The following is a 23,431-nucleotide window of genomic DNA, read 5'->3' as shown; positions in this document are numbered from 1 at the left end:
ACCTGAGACCTCTTAACAGGGAAAAAACATATGATCATAACACTAAATGCAAACTAGAAAAGAAAAAAAAATAAAACTATTGGCTGACGAGGGGCAGCGGGGGAGTTGTAACCTGATAAAGGCCATCCCGAGGCCCACCATCACTCTGGGTGGTCTCGCCAGGCCAACCCTACCTCCCAAGTTTTAACAGGAAAAGTGACTGCATGTGCAGTCAGGTCAGCATTCCATCAACTCCTGAGCTCCATCTGACACTAAGGAAGAGCTTCGTGTCATTTTTCAAATGGAAAAAAACAGATTCTATCTCAAATTTTCTTTAATATTCTATTTTGTATATTTCATCTGTGAATCTAATTTTCATGAATTTTTCAATTTATACTCCATCTTGTAGTACTAATTTCCACACGTTTACTCTCTACTACATGAGAGCTCGTTATCCTAAAACTGACTCACAAAATTTCTAGAAGCACTCTTACCCCACCCTCAATTCTAGCATGATAGAATTTGAGGAATTTATCCAAGATCCGTTATTTTCATGATCTCCATTACATCCTCTTCCTCAGTATTATGTTCTAAGGAACACGTATTGGGAGTATACTGCTGTAAGTCCAGATACTTCGTTATTCGTTATTCGTAATTAACAGAACAACACAGAGCATTTATCTCGGGTATGTACAAAGCATGGTTTTGCATAATGGCAAGATAACATGCTGTTCCCACACTCTTCCAACGAATACCCAGCATATTGCTGATGTATTACTGATGTTCCTAGCACAGTATCTAGAGAGAATCATCTACAACAGCTTATAGATTCTTATCCTGGTTAGAATTCAATTCAGGACTCCTCAGTCAATAAATGTAATTCACCTGATTTTTCCCTAAACAAACACTGAAAACTATCCCACACTCAGTTTACTCCATTTCTGCTCACTCATTATCTGTAATTAGGTTTTTTCCTGGGGTATTTCATTACCCCAAAATGCTAAAATTTGACTGTACACATACCCCTTTACACGGTTTATAAAAATATGAAATGGGATTAGTCCTAGCACCGTCAATTCCCTGGAAACCCATAAAAAATCTGAAAAAAAAATTTCCTCCAGAGAATAGTTCATGACCAACATTTACTTCCTGTTTCTAAGCCAATGTGACTTCATGAATAAGCATTTCTTCACCTTCTTACAGGAACAGAAAAAAATTTTTATTCCTTTTGGATTAGAACCTTGACAGGTTTTATAAAGTTTACATAAATTATCTTCACTGTTTCTCTCTCACCAACATATTCCAATAATCCCCTAAAATAACTCCAGTTTGCCAATCAGGCAGGCTTTTCTTTTGTAAAACCAGACTCAATAATTTTTTATTCCAAATGCCAGAATATTAAAATATAGCAGACTAGCTGGCATGTGTTTTTCTGTGACTCTTCTACAAACTTTCTTATAATGGGATATATATTGACAACCTATCTTTATATTAACATAATTGGTATAAAGGGTGACAGTTTACACAGTCTAGCCAACAACTCCGTAACTCTACCCATGCGTTTTCTCCAAACTATTGAGTGAACCACTTTATCAAGTGATAGACTGTATTTGTTTGCTATTAAGCCAAGAATATTCTATTCTTTCAACAGGTCTGCTTCTGATTTTAAACAAAAATTTTGATAAAGATTCCATCTAACATTTTTTCATCCCTGAACATATAATTTACACATGAACATCAACGAGTTCCAAGAATTACTAATGAATCTTACTTGGGCTTTTTGAATTAACAGGGTTTATTTGAGTTCATTTTTAATCTTTACAAGTAACTCTTTGATTTGATTTTGGCCCACTTAATTTCTAATTTACATCTTGAACATTACACTTTCTTAATTGGGCAATGTTTGATTTTTTTTTTTTTAAAGAAAGTTATCTTCTATAATCAGGGCTTCTTCTAATTTTTCAAAAGGTCATGAGAAATTTCTACCCTTGTATGTGATCCAATTAATCTTATATTTCATACTTCTCTAAGATACTCAAAACAGATGTTTAAAATAAGCGCTAGTATTCAATTATGTTTTCATATCCTTTTAATTAACTTAATAAATATTTATTAAGCATCTACTACAGTCCAGGCAAAGTACTTGGAGTACTTGGTGTTTACAGTACAGTGATAACTCTTAATCATGAGGTATTATTATTCTTTTTAAATGAGGAAGGTGAAGCACAGTATGCAGAAAAAAACTGCCCAATATCCCAAAAGTTTATATGTTGCAAGAGTCAAAATTGGAACCCAAGTCTTTCTGGGCTCCTCCCATCCTACACACTGATCTAAAGCTAAATGATACATAGTCCCTACCTCCAAGGTCACGGGCAAGTAACAAAACAATCCCAACACAACACCTAAGTCCTACAAATTTTCCTAACATCATTTTGTATTAGAAGTTTTTCTGAATTTATTTTGAGGTTTTCCTTTCTGGATTTAATAAATTAAACTGTGTGCAGTTAATATTGACTGCCTACTACCCTGAATGTACTATATACTGTGTTAAGTGCTCAGGATGGAGGGCAGTTAAGAAATACATTTCACATCATGAACCAATACACACAATAACTGAAACCAAAGTTTCAGTATTTACCATTACTACATGTGATATACTCTCATCTATCATACTTTTCTTAATGCTGGTCATGGCCCACTAAATAAATTTTACAATCCATTTACAGGTCACACTCCCCAATTTGCAAAACACTTCTGACTCAATCTGGTCATCCTTTATAAATGAAGCATTTACAGTGATAACACCCGTTAAGACTTATTTTGCTACTATGCCTAGTAATGTTATAACAGATCATTCAAACCACCCTACACTTTTAATATGTTCTCACATTTAATGAGCCACTACTTTTAAGAGCTTCAAACTTTTCTAATTTGAAAATATTAGGTTGTTAGATCCAAACTATTAATGCAAATCACATTCTACTTTACAAATACTTTTTTTAAACAAATTAACTACAGCACTTAGCTTAAAGTTATCCCAGTGACAGTCTATTACCACCAAAGAAAACATATTTAGAAATACCAGGGACTTCCCTGGTGCTAAAGTCATTAAGAATCCGCCTGCCAACGCAGGGGACACAGGTTCAATCCCTGGTCCAGGAAGATCCCACATCGAAGCCCAAGCACCACAACTACTCAGCCTGCACTCTAGAGCCCATGAGCCACAACTCTGAGCCTGCGTGTTGCAACTACTGAAGCCCATGCACCTAGAGCCTGTGCTCCACAACAAGAGAAGCCACTGCAATGAGAAGCCCACGCACCGCAATGAAGAGCATCCCCCGCTCGCCACAACTAGAGGAAACCCATGCGCAGCAAGGAAGGCCCAATGCAACCAATAAATAAATTAATTTAAAAAAGAAAGAAAGAAAGAAAAACCAACCAATTTGGGTGTTTAAAGGACCTAAACCATTCTTAAACAGACTTTAGATAAGCCAACTTTTTCTTTAAATTTTTTTTTTTTAGTCTGGTAAATCTTTTTTTAGCATAATGAATGGAAGAGAACTTATAAATAAAAACGATGTTACACACATTTCAAAAATTCTCTAGGTTAGAGAGTTAAGTGATTTGACCAAAGTCATAAATATCCTTAATCACAGAACTTGGACTAGCACTCAACTGCTGGTCTATCAGAGGGACCTCTATGCTACACGTTGTCCGCATCTTACAAAAAATCACTACCAACAATAACAGTGGCTAACCTTAATATCTGCTTTGTCTGAAATTCTAAGGTAATTATGCTTTGACCTACACAACTGAAGTATACTTGGTTATGCAACCTTGCACACTGCCTCTAATTGATTCCTCTGTATACATCTTAACTCTTCAATAAGACCTTAAGATATGTCTTATAAATAAACTAACCCTTATAAACTATTAAAACGGTAAGTGTAATTTAACCATAGGACTACTTTAAAGTCAGTTTCATTTTTAATCTCCTTAATTGCACACAATGCCTGCCAAGACCTTAGCTCTGGATTCCATCATGTTGCTGCAACCATCGAAAGAAAACCATTTCTCCTCTAAAAAAAGGAATCGCTCTCTTTATTTGCACAATCTACCCTCTCTCAAGGGCATGACAAAGGTTTCGATTGTAATTTCAAACCCATTACAAAGCATCACAAATAATATGAAAACATATGTCATTTTTATCTTTTCTCAGGCTGTAAGGGCACTGTTTTTATAAAAGTGATTTACATAGTTATTTTTTAATATCATCACTATATAATCATGTGATTTTTCAAATGCCAAATTATAAATCTCATTGAATTTTATAACTATTTTCATACTCCGTTGATATGGCTTCCGTTTAAGTTATTCTCAAAGGCTAGAAAGAACAAAATTCACTCTCACTTATAAACCAATTAGAAAGAAATCTGTGCCTTCTCCTATGGAGTCTCCCAAAGTCAGTTCTAGTAGAAAACTCAGAGGTGACCTGTGCGTTCTTCTCCTTTGCAGACAGTAACAAACATATTCTTCAAAAGACACATGCTTTGGGGGGCTTCCTAGGTGGCGCAGTGGTTGAGAATCCACCTGCCAATGCAGGGCACACGGGTTCCAGCCCTGCTCCAGGAAGACCCCACATGCCGCAGAGCAACTAAGCCCGTGCGCCACAACTATTGAGCCTGTGCTTTAAAGCCCATGAGCCACAACTATTGAGCCCATGTGCTGCAACTACTGAAGCCCACGTGCCTAGAGCCTGCGCTCCACAACAAGAGAAGCCACAGCAATGCAGCCCGCGCACCACAATGAAGAGTAGCCCCCACTCACCGCAACTAAAGAAAAGCCCGCGCACAGCAAAAAACACCCAACACAGCCAATAAAATTAATTAATTTAAAAAAAAAGACATATGCTTTGTAAATATGCTATTTTAGCCCAAGACAGCTGTATTCTACTATATGGTAATCTGAAACACATTCAAAAATGTGACATTAAAAAAAAAAAAGAAAAAACATGACATAACCCTAATACAACAGTTCAGGGACTAGGGACACCTTATTTCCATCTTTGATGAAATTTAAAACAATGTTTCTGAACTCCAGCTACAAAATCGCTTGAGAATGGATCCACCAGAAAAATACTTCAGTCTCTTAGATGAATAATATTGAGTTTAATACTAATAATAATTAAAACAAGCACCTACTTAATACTAAAGGCCTCTATGAAAAATACATTTGCCTAACAGCAATCTTAAAATATAATAGAACTTTACTTACACAAGAGTTAAAAAAAAAAGGCATTTATCCTTCACGTAGCGCAGATTTTGTAAAAGAAGTTGATGGTTTACTATTCTCAGAGATTTAAACTGTTCCAATATAATGAATTTATTTATGGGAAAAATTAGGCCAATCAAAGCCTACTATAATTAAAGGTGTTTTCACACAGATGTTGGTCCTCAAATGTTTGCTTTGTCAGCTGTCTAAATCCACACTGACATCGCAGTAATTAGCACACTGTCTATAATGTTTTAAATGCAAATTCAACAAAATTAAGCTATTATATATTGGGAAATGAATACTGATCAAACTATCAAATGTACTTCTCTATTACTATAAGATGTCAACCATATGTGTGGCACGTATCCAAATCAGCCACGCTCAGTATGAAGAACATGCAAGAATATTCAAAACCAGAAGAGAGATTGTGCTGATGTAAGCTAATAAAAACACACAAACATCCACCTAAAGGGGAACAGATTCTGACTCTTAAACAAAGGAATCAAAGTTAGTCTTCAAGTCTGCCTGTCTCACAAAACACTTTCTAAGACAGATCCTTGTCCTTTTTTTTTTTAATTTTTTATTGGAGTCTAGTTGATTTACAATGTTGTGTTAGTTTCAGGTATACAGTAAAGTGAATCGGTTATACCTATACATATCTCCACTCTTTTTTAGATTCTTTTCCCACATAGGTCATTACGGAGTATTGAGTAGAGTTCCCTCAGATATCTGTCATTTGTTTATTTGCTTTGACATATATTGAGCCTCTACTTTGTGTGAGACACTATTTTAGGCACTGGGGATGGATGGATAAAAGGGAGAAGCAGCCAACTACCCCTCTTCAAACTTTTATTCGATGAAAGATGCAAACAAGTTTCCTGTCACATACTAACTCTGAAATCCTGCCTGAAGCAGGAGGCTGAGAAGGCTTCTAAGGTCATGTCCAAAATTCAACAGAAAAGTTATGAGCCAAGTCAACAGCAATACCTGGTATGGACACAGTGAAAGGAACAGTGAAAGACAGTAGCAAACTCAAATTTGCCGTCCCCACACTAAAGAATTTTTTTTTCATCCTTCTGTCCTACATATACATCACATACACGTTAATCTAATAATATGAAGTTTCTCAAACTGAGCTGACCTCTTCTGTGATTCTGAATGGGACTGAGTGGTTACCTCCACCAGTTCAGAGGAATACCGTATTTAAACAAAACTATTTCTACACAGGAGCTAAATGTTTTCATACTTCTCTGACTAAAAATACAATTACAAGAATAATTTCTACCTGCCTTCTTAGAATTTAGAAAGACTACAGGAGAGAATGATTTTATGGCCTTTGTCTCACTTCAAAAGTTGATCTCTTATTTCCTCTCAATAAATGTTCCTGTAGCAAGCACAGAAACATTAAACTAACTATTCTTACAGCAGCAAGGAGCAATAACACAGCCCTGACAGCTGTCCTCCTAAGGAACTGTGAATTATGAAAAAAAATTCTGTTACAGAAACTACTGTTCCAATGACTTAAAATGTGAAAAGGGGAAGAACAAAGGCTAGAAAATTTCGTACACTACATATTTCAATACTAAAACCATGTTTAATAATTATAAGTAAATAACTTTGTTCCCAAAAGCAAGTAAGTCACTCTTTCCTCCTGATTAACTCTTTAAAGCCAAAGTCCCTAAAAACAAACTGGTTTCCCTTGTTAGTCGATTGTTACACAAATTGATATAAAAACCATTAGCACAGGAGTAATAATTTCTCCTTACGTTTCTATAATGCTTTGCCAGTTTTGGAGGTATTTTCACATTCATTACTTCATTTAACGTCAAATAATTGATGGCACGAGTAAAATGGCTACTTGTTTCCACAAAACAGGGAACATCATTAACTCTAGATTACAGTCATCTTTTCTTTGCCCTCTCCCTACATTTTGCTGTCTCACATGCTTTCTCTTTTAGAATTACTATATATGTTTTTTCCCCTAATACAGTTCTTCTTTTTTCCCTGTACCACCCAAATGTGAAGGAAGTTTAATCAATGCTTGCTCAATGAGTTCCCTGTGCTTGGACTATACTCTCCCACATTATTTTGGCTATTGAATTCTATCATTCAAATTTTACTTTAAATGTCCCTTCTGCCAGGGTCCAAGATCAATGTACAAAAAGCAACAGTGTTTCTACATACCAGCAATGAACAATCAGAAAATTAAGAAAACAATCCCATTTATAATAGCATCTAAAATAAAATACCTAGGGATAAATTTAACCAACCAGGTGAAAGACTTGTACAATGAAAACTACAAAATACTCCTTAAAGAAATTAAAGACCTAAATAAATGGGAAGACATCCTATGTTCATAGATTGGAAGCTTAATATTGTTACAATGGCAATATTATCCAAAGTGGTCTAATGATTTGATGCAATTCCTATCAAAATTCCAAAAGCTTTTTTTGCCATTGGAGAACCAATGCTCAACTTATCTGATATCCCAAAGGGCTCCAAAGAGCCAAAAAAAGAACAACAAAGTTAAAGGACTCACACTTCCCAATTTCAAAAGAAAGCACAGGGCCAATGCAGGGCACACAGGTTCGATCCCTGCTCCAGGAAGATCCCACATGCTGCGGAGCAACTAAGCCTGTGCGCCACAACTATTGAGCCTGCGCTTTAGAGCCCGTGAGCCACAACTATTGAGTCCATGTGCTGCAGCTACTGAAGTCCACGCATCTAGAGCCCGTGCTCCACAACAAGAAAAACCACGGCAATGAGGATCCTGTGTACCACAACGAAGAGTAGCCCCCACTCGCCACAACTAAAAGAAAGCCCGCGCACAGCAAAAATGACCCAACATAACCAGTAAAATAAATTAATTAATTAATTAATTAATTTTTTAAAAAAGCACAGTCTATTTAACAAATAGTGCTGGGATAATAGGCACTAGGATATTCACATGCAAAACAACGAATTTGAACACCTACTTCACACCATATACAAAGATTAACTAAAATGAATTAACAACCTAAATATAAGAACTAAAACCATAAAACTCACAGAAGAAAACATAGTAGTAAATCTTTGTGGCCTTAGAGCTTACACCAAAAGCTAAAGCAAAAATAGATAAATTGGACTTTATTAAAATTTAAAATGTGCATCAAATGATATTATCAAGAAAATGAAAAGACAACCTATAGAACTGGAGAAAAATATTTGCATATCATATACTTGATAAAGGCCTAATATCTAGAATATATAAAGAACTATTACAATTCAACAATAGACAAACAACGCAATTAAAAAATGAGCAAAGGATTTGAACAGACCTTTCTTCAAATAATCTATACAAAAGGCCAACAAGCATATGAAAAGATGTTCACCATCACTGGTCATTAAGGAAATTCAAATCAAAACCACAATGAGGTACCCCTTCACACCCACTAAGATCGCTATAATCACAAAAACAGATAACTCATATTGGTGAGGATGCAGAGAAATAGGAAACTCCATACATTGCTAGTGGGAATGTAAAACGGTGCAGCCGCTGTGGAAAACAGTTGACAGTTCCTCAAAAAGTTAAACACAGAATTACTTACCAATCCCACTCTTAGGTATTTATCCCAAAGATGTGAAAACAGGTACTCAAATACACGTACACACATATGTTCAAAGCAGCACCCATTCAAAATAGACAAAAGGTGGAAATAGCTCAAATGTCTATTGATGGAAGAATGGGTAAGCAAACTGTGGTATGTTCATACAATGGAGTAGTATTCAGCTATGAAAAGGACTAAACTACTGATACATGCTACAACATGGAAGAAGCTTGAAAATATTGTGCTAATTTAAGTAAAAGAAACCAGACGTAAAAGGTCACATATTATCTGATTCCTTTTATACTGAACTGTCCAGGCTAGGTAAATTCACAGAGACAGAACACAGACTGCTGTTTGTAGGGGCTGCAGGCACAGAGAAATGGGAGCAGCTGTTTAATGAATACAGGGTTTCCTTTTGGGCTAACGAAGTGTTTTGGAATTAGATACAGGTAGTGGTTGTACAACGTTATTAAAGTGCTAAATAAATCCTTTTCTTCTGTTCAACACTGTGCTTATCATTCTGTATTTTATTTCCATTTCAAACACATATACCCTGCCCTGAAACTTTATTTTGTGTGGATCATTTTATCTTGCCTAATTCTGTAGTCCTCTTCTCTCCCCATTTCATCCTTGTTATGCCTCTTTCTCTTCCTAGACTGAAATTTATTTTGCTGGAATAAACTTTGTTATAATCTTCTAGGAAAGAGAAGTGGACACAAAAACTTTAAGACATATATGTTGAAGTTATCCCTACTCTGAATTAACTATAACAAACACAGTTAAATTATTTCTTATTTGGAGTGTATCAGCATTCTACACTACATAAACAAATCTACCTAATGTAATCAAGCAAACTGTAATACATTTGAAATGTCTCTAAAGTGAAATCATTGTCAATGCGTAAAGCACAGAGCCTAAAGTAAAACAGTAACCAGAGCCTAAAGTAAAACAGTAACTATAGCCAGGGAAATAGGAGTTTTGAGCTGTCACTTTTAGCCGTATGTGTAGTTTTTAGACATGTTAGTTATTAGCTGAGAATGCAGCACGTATTTTTCAAATACATTTTAATGAAAATCCACTATTTATACCTTCATATCACCTTTCAAGTTATTAAAGTCCCAAGACAAAACAACACATAAATTAAATGCTGCCCTACAAGTATTAACTATGAATTTAATTAGCAGTACAAACAGAACCCTTATATTTAAAGGGTAGTTAATTATAGTACATTAGACTTTAAAAGAGGTCACTGGACGATTTTATGTTCATGGTTATTTCATCCCACCAAGAGGTTTTCTCGTAACATACCTGTTTAAAAGCCACAGTTAACACAAAACCATTTATTTCCACATAATCAGAGGACTAAAATATCTATTATTAAAAATGTTATTTTAAAAATACTGATTCTAATATGGCCTTTGGCCAAACACATCACTTAAATAACAAAAATCTTCTTTCAAAGAAAGGCCAAATTTTAAAAAAACTTTAAAAGATGAAATTAAAATTCTATGCCCAAAGCCACCCTTGCTAATAACTTTGCATTGTTAAATAAAAGTATGCTGCACCTCATCTCTTATCAGTTTTTAACAATAGCTTCTTCATAACAAAACTATGTCTCTACAGAGCATGCATTTACAATAAAAACTTTAGCTATATGAAAACTGAATGGGGAAAATTAAATTATGTTTGTGAAATTCTGGTTTATTTATTTTACTGGCTGTGTTGGGTCTTCGTTGCTGCACACAGGCTTTCTCTAGTTGCGGCGAGCAGGGGCTACTCTTCGCTGTGGTGCGCGGTCTTCTCATTGTGGTGGCCTCTCTTGTTGTGGAGCACGGACTCTAGGCACGTGGGCTTCAGTAGTTGCGGCACATGGCCTCAATAGTTGTGGCTCACGGGCTCTAGAGCGCAGGCTCAACAGTTGTGGCGCACGGGCTTAGTTGCTCTGCGGCATGTAGTATCTTCCTGGGGCAGGGATCGAACCTGTGTCCCCTGCATTGGCAGGTGGATTCTTAACCACTGCGCCACCTAGGAAGTCCTCTGGTTCATTTTAGATGTGTGTTTATAAATTCTAGCTCTTTAATGAGGATCTTTTGACATACATTATCGCCTATCATTGATGCAAAAAGAATAGAATATGCTGTTATCTTTAGCTTTCCCTAAAAAATCTATTTTTACAGAATTTAGAACCAACCTATTCCATTAATAGAGAAATCCAGAATAATCCAATTATATGTAAATACATTTCTAAATGTCTACCATTCGCAAATGGAATGCCCATATTTATAAGAAGTTCAATAATTTATCTAAATGGACTACATACTTTAACTCTATTCAGTGGCAGTTTAACAGTGAAGTAGGGGTTAACTGTAATCAGAAACCAAGCCCTCCTTAGGAAGGATCAAGAGGAAATGGTAACTTCTGGAAAATCCCAAATATTTTAAACACAGGAACATATCCAGTTTTGACAAGCTATATGACCATGGTATAAATGCTTCCATCTTCAGTAGCTATTAAAACAAGCAGTCCTTTCCAACTCTGACAGAGAACAGAATTCATTTCCCCATACAGCTACATTGTTTCAAAGTCTGTTAAACATAAGTGTGACAGGATTGATTTTTTGGAACATAGATATTTACTGTATTGTCCTAAAGGACCTAATTTAAAAATAAATAAGGAAAGTGTGTGTGTGTGTGTGTGTGTGTGTGTGTTGGGGGAGATGAAGGGAGGAAGGGCAAAGTTAAAGAAAATGAAAACAACAGAATAATCAAAACCATACGTGGACATTAATGCACACAGGCATATTTAGATGCCCTTTTTTAAAAGCTTTTTTTTTTTTGGTATAGTATTAAAATCAATGGTCAGAACACTAAATCAAAGAAAAATTGATAAATGAAAAGACAAATCACATCCTGGGAGAAAATATTTACAAATCCACACATCTGATAAAACACTTCTGACTAGAATATGTAAAGAACTCTTGAAATTTAAAAAAGAAAAAGGAAAAGAAAGAAAGAAAAAAGAAAACAAACCAATTTTTTTAGCGAGCAAAAGAACAGGCTCTTCACCAAAGAATACATACAGTGGTAAATAAGCTCATGAAAGCGCACTCAACATCATTAGTCATCAGGAAAATGCAAACTCAAACAGCAACTAAACATACCACTACACACCTTAGAAGGGGTTGGAAGAAGAGAAAAACTGAAAATAATACCAAGTGCTACTGAGGATACAGAGTAACCAGACCTCTCATACATTACATTGCCGGTGGGAATGCAAAATGGTCCAGCCATTTTGGAAAATTATTTGGCAGTTTCTTATAAAGTTTAACAAGCTAAGTTTACAAATAAACAAGTTAAGTTTAAATTTACCTCACAAGCTGGCAAGCCCACTCCTGGATATTTATCTATGAGAAATGAAAATTTACGTTCACATAATCTGTAGGCAAAAGCTTACAGCAGCTTTATTCATAACTGCCAGAACCTGGAAACAACCCACACATCCTTTAACTGGTGAGCAGATAAACTGTGGTACAACCACACTAGGGAGTATTATCAGCAATAAAAAGGGATGAAATGATACACACAAAAGCCAGACCCACAAGGCTGAGACTGCACTTATACCACATTCTAGAGAAGATGAAAACTACAGAAACAGATCCATGCTTGTGAGGGGCTAAGGGTGAAGGCTGAAGCTGACTAAAGAGGAGCACAGTAAAACCAGGGGGGGTAACAGAACTGTTTTATATATAATAGTTACGTGACTATATATTTGTCAAACCACACAAAACCGTACATTTTTTAAATAGATTGTTTTGCATGTTAATTTATAAATTTTTTGATGCTCCATATAAAGTCAAGAAAATGCTGGCCATCATCAGGCGTGTACTGGAAAAAAATACACTCTTTACCTTATTATAAAAGCTTTTTCCATCACTTGAATACTATATGCAGTATTGCTGGGTCCAACAGTGGAAACATATAAACAGAGAAGACGCAAAGAATGGTATGAAAATGATAAAAGGGAAAGGGTGTTGCTATATGGAACTCACTCCAGCTGGAAAGACGAGGACTGAAATCAGATATAACTCGTGTCTATTACCAGGAAAAATATGGATGGACGAAACATTATCTCAGTTGCCAATCCCAGAACACTGGGGGGAAAACTTATCATTTAAAGCTTGCAAGTTTTACATTTAGGACTGAGAGCAAACTTAAAAACTCATTCAGCAAATACAGTACACAGAGTGGGGAGGAGAGAGGAGAAAAGAAAGAATATAAGCAAGAAACACAAAATACTTGGGGAAAACATCTAATCAATTTTAATTTGAAGATAACAGCAATTCTGACTTTTTAAGGAGAATTATAATTTTTTGGAGTGAAAATGTGGTGGGTTGGAAACAGCAAAAAAAAACAGAGTCGAGGGACCTTGGAAAACTAAAGCAGATGATATATACTGAAGTCCATACATGAAGTGTAAAAGTGCTAATAATAGTTGTTTTCGTACTCTTTCCGAGCTATAAACAATGAACATATGAATTCTCAAGCCCGTATAATAATCCCACAGATGATTAGTCACGGGGCCATAAACCAAAGAGCTAAGCCTTGAAATCCAATTTGTCCAATGCCACAGTCTAAGCTCTTTCGACCACTCTATTATCCCACTTCCCCACAATACTTAAAGAACAGTTTTACACCAACAAATATACGGAGCAAAGCAATATTCAGCAAATACCAGAAGGTTCTATAAAGTAAATAGTTTTGTTTTGGAGTCTGTGCATATCAGCATAGGAATTCTGTGGTAGGGATGGCCCTTTTGTTTGTGTGCTCTGATGTGCTCACAAGCATCTGATGTACATCTAAGAGGCTTTCAGTACAAGGGCTGAATGATGTGGTTCTTTACCGATACCTTGTGCTGGTCTAACGCTTTCTAGTTTTTTCCATTTTAACATATCTCATTTGAGGCAACCAGTTATCCAATATGGATAGATAATAATTGATGTCGGACTTCCTAGGTGGCGCAGTGGTTGAGAGTCCACCTGCCAATGCAGGGGACATGAGTTCGAGCCCTGCTCTGGGAAGATTTCACATGCTGCAGAGCAACTGGGCCTGTGCGCCACCAACTATTGAGCCTGTGCTCTAAAGCCCGTGAGCCACAACTATTGAGCCCAAGTGCCACAACTATTGAAGCCCACGCGCCTAAGGCCTGTGCTCCACAACAAGAGAAGCCACTACAGTGAGGGGCCTGTGCACCACAATGAAGAGGAGCCCCCACTCGCTGCAGCTAGAGAAAGCCCGTGTGCAGCAACGAAGACCCAGCACAGCCAATAAATAAAATTAATTAATTAAAAAATAGTTAGTTGATGCAGAAAAATATGTTCGCTTCAATCCAATGAATGCTTATGGAACATCAACTTATATCATAGATGACTTTATAAAACAGATACAACACTGAAGGAATAAGCCCAAAGAATGAAGTCTTGTTCTGGTTGGAAACAAGGCATCTCTACATAGAGCCAATCCTATTTTTTCCTTTCTCTGAATATCCGTATAGTTTCTAAATCATCTAATTCAGGCCCAGATTATACAGCATACTGTTCTTTTTTTAGCCCAGAGGGTATTCTTCCACAAGAAAACACGCTCATCTTATATGGACCTCTAGAATATTAACAATTAAATCCCATATCTTCCTATGATGCCCAGTTGCAATTCCAGACAATTTTTTTAAATTTATTGACATATACTTGATTTACAATGTTGTGTTAGCTTCTGCTGTACAGCAGAGTGATTCAGTTATACATATATATACTCTTTTTCATATTCTTTTCCATTATGGTCAGATAAATGTTTTTAAAATGCCTTTCAAGTGTTCCACACTACAGATACCAATGCTATTTCTGCTTACAGAAACCACTGTTGGTGGCAGAAGAACAGAAGAGTTCTCTAAATTTTCTTTCGAAATGGAAAGGAAGAAAAAGCAAAGGGAAAAATTAGTAAATATGACAATAAAAGGAGATTATTTAAATAAAGATATAAAAGGTATTAATTACCCAACAAAATCGTTAGTGAAAGGCCCCTTAACCGTCACCGTTCATTTCAGTGAAAGATGGAGAGGAGGCACAGCGGGGGGGAGGAATGAAATGAGCAGTACTGAACTGAATTACGCAGGTCAGCACCTGGGGAGTGGGGGTGTGGGGGGACCTTTAAACAGCAGCTACCCAAGCCTGAGTCAGGGGCCTCCCTACCAGCACCAGCACTCTAGACACTGCCTCCCCTCAAAAGCCACAAGATCCACTGCTGGTCTCCACACTGAATCTGTACAGATTCCAAAGGCCCCGTGAAAGCTCTCATGCCACCACAGGGCTCCCGTGACCACGTGCGAGGGAAAAAAGTAGTATCCAAAAAGTGAGGTAGGTGGATCAGACAGGACAGAGGTGGGTGAAAGTATGTTGTTCTAAAGCAGTAAAAGGGCAGGGGGAAAACCTTCAGGGAATGGGTTCATAGAGCTGCTGCAGCAGGAGCCACATAATATCTGACACAAATTATGAATCTAAGAAATAACAATATTAAGGATATTAAATGTTTCCATGTGAACTGCCTCTAATATGGCCTTAGTCACAACTGACTATTTAGAAAAGGCTCAAGACTAATATATTCAGTCCAATACTCAAGGGCTTTGGTGAGGAAAAAAACCTGTGTTTTAATTCTCTATTATAAGGCTTTTTTCCTTAGCACTCGATTCAGAATTATATTTCCATTACCTGCATGAGTACACACCTGTAAATAAGATTCAGAAAACAAGAAAAACCACTCTACAAAATTCAGCAGCCGTTGGTTTTTTTTTTTTAAAGTTACTTGGAAGCTTGAGGTACTTCCTGAAACGCTTGCTGTTCTTTCCTAGAATTCTGATTTTAGCAAAGATGAAATCCCGGAAGAACTCTAGTGGCTACAATTCACACACAGAGCAGAATACAAGTTAAAACTCTGACCTTGAACTCTGAGAAGAGAGACACCCTTCACCCGTAAATGTGCTAAAGGTTCACAAAGGCAAAAGACAGATGCAGAATATTAGTGGTCAGTATACTCCAAATCTATACACAACAATCTGTAACTGATGTGACAAAGCAGAAACCTCCTATAGTTCTCCTAAGGGAAAAGAAAAGCAACCCCATCATGCCTGACTGTATGTACGACCTTCATACACCATACCAACCAACTCCCTGGGTGACAAGGGAAGATTCTTTTTTAAAAATAAATGCAAGCTACTAGTAGCCCAGATTTTTCCCTTCAACCACTGTTATTCCTTTAATACAAATTCCTAAACCCATTCTCATTTCCCTCTTCTATAACGCTGACCTTGTTTCAGCTTCTGTGTTTCATTAAAAGACACTGAATACTGTTTTGAAATGAAATAAATTCAAAATAACAGCATTTGTGACATTAACATGAAAACTTTTGTACCAATTTCTGAAGCTCTGTGGGAATAATGGTATTAAGTGCTACTATTTTTTCCCTTTTTTCCTCAGGAGGTGGACTACATTTTCAGATACAGTGAAAAGACTACCAACAGAGTAATAGTTACACCAATAACATATATAAATACAGCTGCTGGGAGTATAACATAGATTTTGGAGTTATTGCACAGAAGGACCAATAATCGCAGTACTCCAGCTTTTAGTAAAAACCAGTCCACAGGTACAAACAGTTTCAATTTAAATGTTTGATAATCAGTTTCCATGTATTAAGTAGTACCATTCAAATCGTCTGAAAATTCTCTCTGTAAAATAATCGCATATCTAAAATGCTAAGAATTTTTTAAAAGCTATTTTTAAAAAGGAAGTGAAAAACTATTATACAGACCCTGCTGAAATAAAAATAACAGAGATAACAATAAAACACGCCCAAGCCATACCATGATTTCAAGAAGATACTATTCCCCCAAAGTTCACATTTATAAGACTGTATTCTCGGGCTTCCTAGGTGGCGCAGTGGTTAAGAATCTGCCTGCCAATGCAGGGGACACGGGTTCGATCCCTGCTCCAGGAAGATCCCACATGCCGCGGAGCAACTAAGCCCATGTGCCACAACTATTGAGCCTGCACTCGACAGTCCGTGAGCCACAACTATTGAGCCCATGTGCTGCAACTACGGAAGCCCACGTGCCTAGAGCCCGTGCTCCACAACAAAAGAAGCCACGGCAATGAGGAGCCCGCGCACCAGAACGAAGAGTAGTCCCCACTCACCACAACTAAAGGAAGCTCGCGCACAGCAAAAGGAGACCCAACACAGCCAATTAAATTAATTATTTAAAAAAAGACTATTCTCAACTATAAATGACATTTGATCAACATTTCTAACTCAAAGTCTGACAAAATTATGTTTTTCGTGGTTTCATTATGTGCAAAATACTGTTAAATAGAAGTAGATGCTGTAGGAATGAACTCAATATAGATTCAGAAGTAGAAGACATAGGCCTCTGTTCTCAGGAAGATGTCAAAGGAAGATCAGGAAGTAATAAGACAAATAATAAAAGAGTTTACCAACATTCTAAGACAATGCAAAGTATGCAGCTTATATACCAAGTGGGAGGTACAAAGAACAGCAGCAGTGATTTCATCAAAATGTAAAATAAAAGTGTGCTGGCTTGGTCTAGAAAGTTAAATGAGGCTTAATCTCCTAAACTGTGAAGCACAAATAGGATCTGGATAGGCAGAAAGACTGCCAGAAGCAAGGATCACTCAGGACTGGCTAAAGAAGTTTGGCTGAAGTACAAGGCTTGCGTTCATAGCAATGAGGCTGTAAAATACACTGGACCAGGACTTCAGTCTGACCCAGCGGCAATTATGTCGAAAAGATAAGGGAGGAATGAGAGGTAGAGTTTTAGAAAGCATAATCACCAAGAGATTTGAGGAGTAGATCAAAGACCAAAAAAGTAAAATGGTACATCATCAAATAAGGCAAAGAAATACAGCCATTACTTAGGTTTTCAAGTCAAAGAAAATCTACTACTGAGGTTAAAGTAACTGGTTATCGGTATCAATGAAATTTATCAACTCTTCACTTGATTTTTCATATAAAACAGCTTAAGTATAGTTTAGATGCTTTACTTTATTAAAACCTTCCACTGTATTTCTAATGTGTCACATAACTAACTATATGTAAAAACTTACAAAAATTAGGACAATTGTTATTTTTGGTGCTAAGCCTTTCTCAAAAGGAAATAATTACTGCTTTACAGTTTCATGGATTCTGTCAGGCCATAAAGGTGCCATGTGAGCACCAGAAGAAATCATTTATTGGTCGGTCAATATAACTAACCCCTCCTAAAACTGAGCAACTTACGTTGTCATTCCCTGTGGGAAAGTCTAGTTTGTAATGTACCTAGTTTGTTTATATTAGGTACATATACCATATAGAAACAAAATTAACATCTTTGACATAATGGCTACTAACCTAAAATAGTAAATGTCATTAAACATTTTCCAAAAATAACATTAAAGTCCTAAAAAAGAAAAAAAGAGGGGTTTAAGATGTTCTTCATACTTTCCATTTCTGTCCCATTAACTACATTATACATTTGCTAATTTCTTTATATGTATCAGTGTACCTAAGAAAATAAACTTCAGCAACATTTTAAATGCTTTGTAATTTTTAAATTTATTATCAAAATGCATAGATTTCACTTGAAATCCATAGTTCATTTGACACACTGATTCTGAAATATTCCACGCATTCAATTTTTATAACTCATGGTTTAAGCAAACTTTGGAAGATGTCCATTTAAGGAGGCCGGTAGTGCAAGTGGTTCTTTTATAAAACTGAGATACAATGATGTAAAGTGAGTATCAGCCCTGATAAATGTTGTGTTCTAAACTGGGATTTGGTATTTCTTAAAGTTTGCTCTTTGTAGATGGTGCTATAAAAACTGGCTTATAAACATAGTACTGAAAGTACTTCCATCATAATAGATCAGAAAAGTATTTATATATTGGAATTTAGTTTTCTAATCAGTGAATACATGATGCTGAGTAGCATGGACCCAATTAATCCACAACAAGTTTCACTGCTTGTTCCCTGGCAGCAAGAGGCAGCAAGACAGAGCAGAAGGCACACGATCTTTAAGACTGTCCTTCGGTTTGAATCCTGCTTCTGCCAATGATTAGTGTGAGATGTCGCCAAACATTCCCAACAGTGAATGCACATGTGCTGGGGACAGACAGGGGCTGCCATCGCTCACCTCCTGGGAATATCGTGAGGGCTCAGCAAGACAACCTAAGCAGGGCTCTGTCCCTTCTGTGCTTGCCTAAGGAGTACAACAAGAAGCTACTAAATGTGAAAGGCAGAACAGCGCCTCACTCACCTTTCTTTTTTTCAGAATTATAAGCATTATTTCAGAATTAATATTTCAGAATTGAATATTTTAAAACACACATAATGAAAAGGTGAGAGCTAGGAAGAGAAAACAGACAAACGGATTTTACGTCAGAAAATTTTAGGCTTTCTTTCTTTCATGGGCCTCTCTAGAAATTATTTCCTAGGTACGTATGCAAATTATACTTCAAACAGTAGCAACTATGAAATAAAAACTTACTGTATTTCCATAAATACACATCGTACTTCAAAAGACCCTTGTATATGAGATCACTGTATATGAGATACACAGGTGTGTGCGTATATATATGTGTGTGTGTGCGTGTTTGTTTACATCTTTTCCACAATAGATTTCTGGCAGCTAAAAGAATGACTTGGGCAGTAGGAGAATCAACACACTGGGTCTCATTTAACCCCTGTTCTTCCAAACGCCTTCAGTGGTTCTCAGCCACAACGGCTTCACTGGACACATCCAAAGACAACGTGTTTCATGTGTGTGTGAAAAGATCAACTCTTCCAGAGGAAAAAACAAAACAAAACACTAAACTTGTGTTGTAAAATAATGGATTTAAGGTGAACACATCTGCTTCCTTCACTTGTGTTGTTTATTTTTTGTTTCTAAGAAATAATATTGTAAAGAGGTGAGAAAAAGAAAATATGAGAATGACAAAGGGGGGTGGGGAGGAATACCCTAAAGGAACAGAGGCTACAATTAGAAGCTCATGACAGAAAGAAAATGCAAGGTAATAGTAAAAAAAAAAAACTGAAGTTTACCAAGAATAGTGTTGGGATCAACTTTTTAAAATTCTAGACTAGTGATTTAAAATTAAATAAAAATCTCACCTGATCTTTATGAATATGCTGGGTAATAATGATACAAACGCATTTAAATTAAGTTACCTTAAAAATAAAAGGGAAGCACAACAAAGTAATATATTTAACACTACTAAACTGTACACTTAAAAATGGTTAGGATGGTAAATTTTATGGTTTTTTACCACAATAATAAAAAACTATAAAATAAAGGTAAGGATTGCACTGACCAATCTAGGATTCTTGTACACTTAAAACAGAGGTGTCACATTTGCAGCAACATGGATGGACCTAGAGATTATCATATTAAGTGAAGTAAGTCAGACAAAGACAAATATCATATAATATCACTTATATGTAAAACCTAAAATATGATAAAAATGAACTTATTTACAAGATAGAAACAGACTCAGACAGAGAAAACAGACTTGTGGTTACCGAGGGAGAAAGGAGGGGGAGGGATCAATTATGAGTTTGGAATCAGTAGATACAAACTACTACATATAACATACACAAGATCCGACTGCGCAGCACAGGGAACTGTATTCAATATCTTGTAATAACCTATAACGAAAAAGAATATGAAAACATATATATATATGTATAACTGAATCACCTTGCTGTACACCAGAAACTAACACATTGTAAATCAACTAAACCTCAATTAAAAAACAAAAATTAGAGGCATCAAATGGTTAGGAGTTCTTGTTTAAAATATATAGCTTGATTTTGTGGACAAATACAAACAAGAAACTTCACTTACAAAGCTTAAAAAAGTGTCATAGAAATTCCTGATATTCTGATAAGATGATATTTTATTATCATGGCTATCAACGGAAACTTTGATTCTATGAGTACTAATCTGCAGAGTTGGGTTTTTTGATGTGTTTTTTTAAACCACATAAACACAAATCTACTACACTTGGGGAAATACATCAGTCCCAAGAGGACATGAGAACTACTGCAGCTTTTAAAATACATTCACTTCACTGGTTTCCTCAAAACCCTGAAAAGGAAATTCCCTATCACTTCGAGCCAACATCAGAGGACGTCTTGAGTGAGCTATTCTAAAAACTCTAAGTTTTTTAAAGTTCATTATTCAATAATACAATAGATTCCTTTAATGTTAAATTATCAAGCAAAAGCCATTACATTAAAAAAATAATAAATTTTCACAAATGTAGACTGTATATGCATGTAATATTTTTATGGCATTAGGAAAAAAACTGTATTGGGCTCAAAATTATCTTAACTATTTTATGTTACATAATCCATTAGGCCAAAGAAAAGTGGAAAAATTAGTGAGTTAGATTAGTGAATTAATGAAGAAGGAAAATAAAAGGAGGGAAAAAAAATAGACATAAGGGTAGATTCATTTTGAAACCCTACAGACAAAAAAAAAACTCCAAGCAGAATTTTAAACAGTATTTCTGGAAACCAAATTCTGTTCTAACACTCTAAAAGAGCTTTCAAAGGTCATCCACCCATATAAAAACCACTACTAAAGTTTTCTCAGTTACTGGAAAAGAAGGAAAAGGAATACTATATTTAATACAGAAATTAGAATTTAATATTTTAACATGTGTTATGAAGTGTTAAGAATTAGTTAGGGGCTATGAAAAACTAAGCAACTAAGGAGCAACTCACAAGTAGAACCCACCCCCACCCCCAAAATCCTACTCTTTTTCTTAAGTGCCACATATGCCCGTTTTAAATCATTTTCAGATTTAGCCTATGAAACACTTGTATCCTGGGAAGGGGGGAAAACAGTAGAACTCACACTCTTCTCACTGGCACTACCTCTGTAAAGAAAGCATGCAAAACCACGGCTGTCCCAAAGCTTGTATTTTATGAACTGCACTAATATGCACAAATGTGTACACGAGTGTGAACAGTTTGCTGAGCTTTAACACGTAAATATGCACTGCTACCAAAATTAATATATACATTTTCATCATTCCAGAAAGTACCTTCATGACCCTTTACAGTCAATTCCTTCCACGCCAGTAAACCCACTGTCTGATTTTCATCACTACACCTTAGTTTTTCCTTTTCTAAACATATAATGCAAACATACAGTACTCATCTGTCTTCTTTTAATCTGCATAACATTTGTGAGATCCACCCATGTGGCTATGTTTATCACTATTTTGTACTTTTTTATTGCTGAATAATATCCCATTGTATGACTATTACAATTTATTCAACCATTTACCCTACTGATGGACATTTGGGTTTTTCCCAGTTTGGGACTGTTATGAATAAAGCCACTAAGGATACTCACGTCTAAATCTTTTTGTGGACATGTGTTTACACTCCTCTTAGGTAAATGGTGAGTAATAGAGTAAGTACACGTTAAATAAACTTCACAAGAAACTTTCTAAGAAACTGCCAGTCTGTTTTCCAAAGTGGTAGTGCAGCTGACACTCCCACCAGTAAAGAATGAGAGATCAGATTTGCTTCATGTTCTCCCCTACACTTGGTGTTGTCAGGTTTTTTTAATTGAGCTAGTCTATTTCATTGTGGTTTTAATTTGCATTTCCCTGATGATTTATGATATTGAGCATCCTTCCATGTGCTTACTGGCCATTTGCATATCTATTTTTTGTGAAGTATCTGTCTAAAGCTTTCAAACATTTTTAAAATTTGGTTTCTTATTGTTAAGTTATAACTGGAGTTCTTCACATATTCTAGATACAAGTCTTCTGTATTGTGAATATTTTCTTCCAGTCTGTGGCTTGCCTTTTCATTTTCTTAACAGTTTCTTTTAGAAGAGCAGATGGCTTTGATTTTGATGAAGTCCAATTTATCAATTTTTTTCTTTTGTAGTTAGTGCTTTTTGTGTTCTAAGAAGTACTTGCCTCAAAGTTGATATGATTTTGTCCTGTTTTTCTCTAAAGCTTCTATAGTTTCAGCTCTTATATTTAGGCCTATGAGCCATTTGAAATGAAATTTTATGCATATTATGAGGAAAAGGTCAAGAGGACAAAGTTCATTTTTTCTCATACCAATATTCATTGTTTTAACATCATTTGTTGATCAGAAAGCAACTGACTATATAGGTATGGGTATATCTGCAAGTTCTATTCTGTTCCGTTGATTTATATGTCTGTCATTATGCCAACACCACGCTGTCTTGATTCTTGAAGCTTTATAATAAAACCTGAAATTAGATAGTGTAAGACCTCCTAGGTTGTTCTTCATTTTCCAAGTAAATTCTAGCTATCCTAGGTCTTCACATTTCCACATGAATTTTGGCACCAGCCTGTCAATTTATATAATTTTTTACTCACTGCTGAGTGGGGAAAAAGTAGCTTGGTAAACAATATTAAAAACATAATCTCATTTTAGTTCAACCAAATCTACAAATAAAGGTACATAAAAGAAACTCAAAGCATATATAACAACACG

The 23,431-nt window shown here is 36.0% G+C and overlaps 1 protein-coding gene across 6 annotated transcripts in view; it reads right to left on the bottom strand.

Annotated features, from left to right (window-relative positions):
* Positions 1–23,431, bottom strand: part of NCOA2 (nuclear receptor coactivator 2) — a 270,883-nt gene that overhangs the window by 217,622 nt on the left and 29,830 nt on the right. The window lies entirely within an intron of this gene.

This window comes from Hippopotamus amphibius, chromosome 5 (assembly GCF_030028045.1).
Source record: "Hippopotamus amphibius kiboko isolate mHipAmp2 chromosome 5, mHipAmp2.hap2, whole genome shotgun sequence".
In the NCBI taxonomy this organism is placed as follows: Eukaryota; Metazoa; Chordata; class Mammalia; order Artiodactyla; family Hippopotamidae; genus Hippopotamus; species Hippopotamus amphibius.
This window is presented reverse-complemented; position numbering and strand designations above follow the sequence as displayed.